The sequence below is a fragment of the Lepisma saccharinum genome, chromosome 5 (genome assembly GCF_977018435.1).
Source record: "Lepisma saccharinum chromosome 5, izLepSacc3.1, whole genome shotgun sequence".
Classification (NCBI taxonomy): Eukaryota; Metazoa; Arthropoda; class Insecta; order Zygentoma; family Lepismatidae; genus Lepisma; species Lepisma saccharinum.
This window is the reverse complement of record NC_139233.1, coordinates 95,934,353-95,939,744: the sequence shown is the minus strand read 5'-3', so window position 1 is coordinate 95,939,744 and position 5,392 is coordinate 95,934,353. Positions and strand designations below refer to the sequence as shown.

Sequence of the window (5,392 nt, the reverse complement as noted above, 5' to 3'; positions counted from 1 at the left end):
TAAATATCCTCGTTTCCGCGCTACCGACGCGCGCCACCGTTCAGCTGCCGGCACCTACTATCCGAGGTGACTGCTGTCGCTCGTGCCTTGTTCGCCAAAAGAGTCCGGAAACCAGAAGGGTCGCCTCTTGATTAAACTCGTCTGCCTTCCTATTCTTTTCACCGATCCAAGGAGGGTTATCCACGAATTTTAAACCAAGTTGATTGATTTTGACTGGTACATCCACGAGTGACATCCCGCGTACCTCGTTGACACCATTGTCACAAAAAATATATGTTTTGTGTATGTATATAGAAGCAGGGTGTTTCACAATTTCCTCCGGCATTTCGGAAGTTGGTAGCTTAGAGGCTAACTCACCCAAGAAGACGAGATCATGTTAGTGGGGAGAATAAATATCGAAGTTCTTAACACACCTTAGAAATGGTATTCTTTTCTTCCCATCATGACTTCAAGACACAATTCTGTATCGTGATTTTAAGCCGGCCACAGTCTCAAACGATGGCCCAGGCCAGGTTCGTAGCCAGAATTTGATTTCAGGAGAGGTTTAATTTCTCATCATCGGCCGCCATCTAAAGGTGAACAAGTGTAAGGGGGGAACAAGAGCCCTGAAGATGAATTGCTCGGTGTATTACCACTTTATTATACAAGATATTTAATTGCACTAAAGAAGCAAAAATAATTACTAACTTATCATAATTAAACTAGATATTTGTAGGATTTCTGGAAGAATTTCAGCTACCTGTGCCCACACACTGGCTACCTGCCTGGCCCAGGCCCACGTGCTCGTTTTACATCTGTCGAGTTGCGTTTTAAGTCCACTTTATGCACAGTAAGGCTAATCGGGACTGGACCTACAGTTTAAAGTGGGATCCGAACCACTTGTGCCTCCACCGGGTATCGAACCCGGGACCCCTTGCTTACAAGGCAATGACGCTACCACTGCGCCATGGGGGAGGCCCTTAACATCTGTCGAGTCATCGTAATTAATATCTATACGTTTTTTTTTATAATATTACAACCATATTAATATGTAATGTGAAATATTCGTTCCTCTGGTGTTTAACTTTCTATTAATAAGACTCAGGCATTAAATGAGTTTGACATGTTTGTTGTAAAATATTTCATGTAATCAATAATATGTATATAAAAACTATACTTTGCTAGTAGCATTTTATTAACACATGCATTAATGGATCTGTTTAAATACACAGCAACGTGAAAAAAGTTATTTATTGATGAAGCTCTTTTTTTCTGCATGTATTTTATCCATATAAAATTAAGAAATTCCATTTGATCCCAAAATGACAACGAGAATGACCTTATATCTAAAAATGACAACGAGAGAAGCATTGACATTTCGAGACACTGGACTCTTCTAGAAGCGATCCCGTACGTACCCTATAATATTACAACATACACAAGCGAACGTGTTTCTTGAATTGCATCATTACCAATTTTTAATACGCATTGCTATGTGGTAATATTTCGTTTCATGTATTTACTCGTATTAGTATGTAACGCGACGTCAACTTATTTAACGTGCCTGACGTCGTTCTGGTTCTACATTACAATGGTAATGTCAAACCCACAAAAACAATTAAACAAATAAACAAAAGACAATCATTAATAACCTATTTACCTTTTGTCCCAGGGTAAGTGCCATCAGTTGGAGCCCAAGAGATTACATAGGGTAGAACAAATCACACCACAGGGTTAGTTCTATATATACTGTAATTTCTATAAAAGAGCACATGCATAAGCATTACATCATTGCCCCTTTCATTCATACATTCACTCACGCATTCATATCTCGGCAATCCAATGGACATGAGTAATTAGTACAAAAATAGTTCGGCGGCATGTTTAAAGTTAGCTACATTGATTAAAACTGTTCTTAATTTGACATTTACTTTTGCATTTACGGAAAAACCATGTTCCGGTAGGAGCTTAACTTGTACGACAAAACACTACTCCTTTTATGTTGTTGTAATTGAATGTTAATCTTTATATGGTTACTTTTTGCGGTTAACCAGGATCACTGTTATATAATTATATTGACAATTTATAGCGCCGTACAATCTGAATGTTAAATACTTTGGATAAATGAGTAAATGAAAGCTGCACGGTTTTACATGTTAAAATTATAGTTGATACAGTTTAATCACCGTAATAAGCAATGTCTTGGTAATGTTTACGTAATTAGCGAGTTCATTGGATGTCACGACGGGGCGAACGAAGCTTATCCATTTTCAAGTCCATTCCGGCTTACCTTTGTTGCTTGGCGGCGTGACCAATAGCTGGCTTCCGGGCGATAAGATTGGATCTCTGCATCTTCAAGGATTGGCAACTAGGTCAGACGCCCCCCCTTAGCGGGGCCTTTCGCTGTCTCTACTCCATCTTGATAGTAAACAACCACGTGTGAAATAAACACAACACGGAACGGTGCGACACACAAAGCGGATACTTTTCGCGGGTTTTTCGCGAGAGATTGTGCACGATAACACGTCTAAGAAAATCTGAGTAAAACTGTCGTCTTCCGCTTCTCCGCGCATCTATTTATTTGCTATTCAAAAGGTTCGTTACGGTACCGTCTCTGTCCAAGCGTTGGTAAATCGTCCTCAATTCGTAGCCTCTTGTCCTGCTATCTTCGCCCGTGTATTTGGAGTTCTTTTACCCTTCTCCAAAAGCACCTCGAGAGAGGTTAACCAAAGACCGGGCCCATTGTAACCTGCACGTTCGCTGCCGAAGAGAGCGCCAGGGAGTCTGTAGTTATTGTTGTCCATTCTCGTTGCTTAACCTTTAATATCGGGCTTAATTCATCTCCTATCAAATTCTGCTTTTGGGATTTCGTCGGTAATAATCTGCTGCTGGGCTGTCTTTAATTTCAGTTGAATCTGATCATTTGTACTAAAGTTGTGTTTTTATGTTTCTTTACCCGAGGATCGGCCTCTTATCTCGGGAAACGGGCTAGTCCTCGCACTCTGCCGTCCAAGTCCCGGTGAACAGCCAGAATCCAATGCATGTTATTACTTATTACGATGATTAATTGATTTACCTGATAATTAGCAAGATTTTATCGTTATAACATTCCCCTCTCCTGACACATGATTTTTTTCTGAGCTTAAGATTATACGCGAAGGAGAAATTCTTCAAAACACAATTAATAATTAACGTTAAATGTTGCCTAATTATTACACACAGGCGCTCGAATAGGGACTCGAACCCTGGAATATATAGATGTCTCTCTATAGACTAAATTGCACTTTTCAATTAATTTACATTATTACATTTAACATTAACCAAACATAAAATTGCAGGATTACTCAACATTCATTTGCAGTTCTTGACTCTGTAACATTGATCATTTAAACAAACACCTTGCTAACACTTAGGAGATTTATCCTATTATGTATACATATACATATGTAAACTTACTATATTCACACTCTAAGGTATAATGAAAATTCACTCTTTGAGATATAGTTCAGAATAATTGGCTTACTACATAAAATATTTCTTATCATCAATTCAAACATTTTTAAATACTTATTTCTTTACTAAATAATATCTATTCTGGGTAATAAGAATATAAATAATACGTTATTAATGTTGGCATTAACATAACATGATATATGCTCAGATATTGATATGTATATAGATATATATATATATATATGTTTCATTTTTTTTAATATTAATAATAATAATAATAGTATCATAATTGTGTTCAATTATTTACACTAGTATGCAGAATAATTTACAAGTTTAAAGGCTCTTTCGATGTTCAGTGTCGTTGCGGTCAGTACTCTAGGTTTTTTCAAGTCGTCGCAGCCACATCTTTTCTTCTCTTGGGAACAGTTACATTTCTTGATGTTATTTATGTGCTGGTGGATAATCTTCTCTCCGCATTTACTTCTGCATGGTCTAATAGGATATTCTTAAAACATATTCCGACGTCACTGCAACTTTCGTTCAAATTACCTACCAGTTTATCAATTTTTTCTTCTACACGTAATTTCGGGCATTCTTTGCTCTCGGCGAAAATACTAAAACACTTTTCCTCCTCTGAAAATTTGTGTTTATAATACGTAAATTCCGCCACTTCTTGGGCTCCGTCGTTCATTAAGCACACTTCCCCCTTACGTAAATCTAAGGAAGCTCCATACTGTGCTAGAAAATCCATACCTAGGATAAGATCGACGTTTAGATTCTTTATTACGTGTACGTCAATGAGGGTATCTATTTTCCCTCATTTTGCCCCAATAATAACATGTCCTACTGGTTTTTCGCTGACTTTTCCAGAAAAATCAACTAAACGAATATCTTTGCTGTGTCGCAATTGTGGGCTAGTAATATCCTTTGAAATTAATTTCCAAACCTCTGCAGCACACAGATTCAGTTCGCATCCTGTGTCTAATATGGCATTAATACGGTGTTCACCAATTTTCAGCTCCAACTGAGGCGTAACTGCTGGCCATAGCTTCTTACTCGCCAGCGTTGCCATCTCAGTCTCCTCCTCGTCATCCGACGCTTCGTTGATGAACCAGCAATCTCTAATTTCTATATTTGTAATTTTGTTCGTCTCCTCAGTTGAGAAAGTGGGCTCTAGGACCTGATTTCCTTTAATTCCTTCCAAGACACGAGCCTGTCTGTCTTTGGAAAACGTTAGTTTTCCGACATACTTGTGGAATTATTCTGCATTCTCGATTCGGGTTCGTAAACCGGAGCTCGGGGATTTAAGTCCCGACTTGTTGTCGCTTCCTGCCAGTCTTCGGAACTACTGTTGTTCTGCGGGCCACAGGTTGTTCCAACTAGGTTCACAGCCTGGTTTCTGCCATATTCCCGGTCGGTGTCGCCTCTGTTGCGTTGTTGCCACCTCTGGCTTCTCCCTCCTTGGTCACGGTCAGAACGGAAGCTCTGGTCGTTGTGGTTGTTCCGCCCCCCGGCGTCCAAAAATCCTCGGTGGTTCTCGGTGTGGTATCGTCCCTGCCTATAATTGTTATTCTGGGCCGCTGCCATATTCACTCGAGGGAAATTTTCTTGCCTTTGCTTTTCGAAATTCCCATTTTTCCCTCGGGGTTGTCTGTTTTCCCACGACGGTCGCTCGGATTCTTTTAACATGTCCAGATCTTCTAATATTAGTGACATCTTATTTAAATCTTCTAGCGTATCTCCTGTAAGTTGTCGCTGAACGAAGCTTGGATACATCGCTCGTATTGCAGTCAGAATCTCCACTGTGTCGATGCCGGGTTTCAGAGTACGAAACTCGCTGACTCTTTCCCAGAAGAACCTCTTATACGTATCTCGGGAATTAGTTTCGAAACGTTTATTTCGTAGTTGTGTTATTCTTCTCTCCACAAGTTGTCTGCATTGGAACTGCTGCAAGAATGCT

At 39.5% G+C, this 5,392-nt stretch overlaps 1 non-coding gene across 1 annotated transcript; it reads right to left on the bottom strand.

The window, feature by feature from the left end:
• Positions 1–882: 882 nt before the first annotated feature.
• Positions 883–957, bottom strand: TRNAT-UGU (transfer RNA threonine (anticodon UGU)). The gene has a single exon. It is a non-coding gene; the product is annotated as a tRNA-Thr (tRNA).
• Between the last annotated feature and the right edge of the window lie 4,435 nt (positions 958–5,392).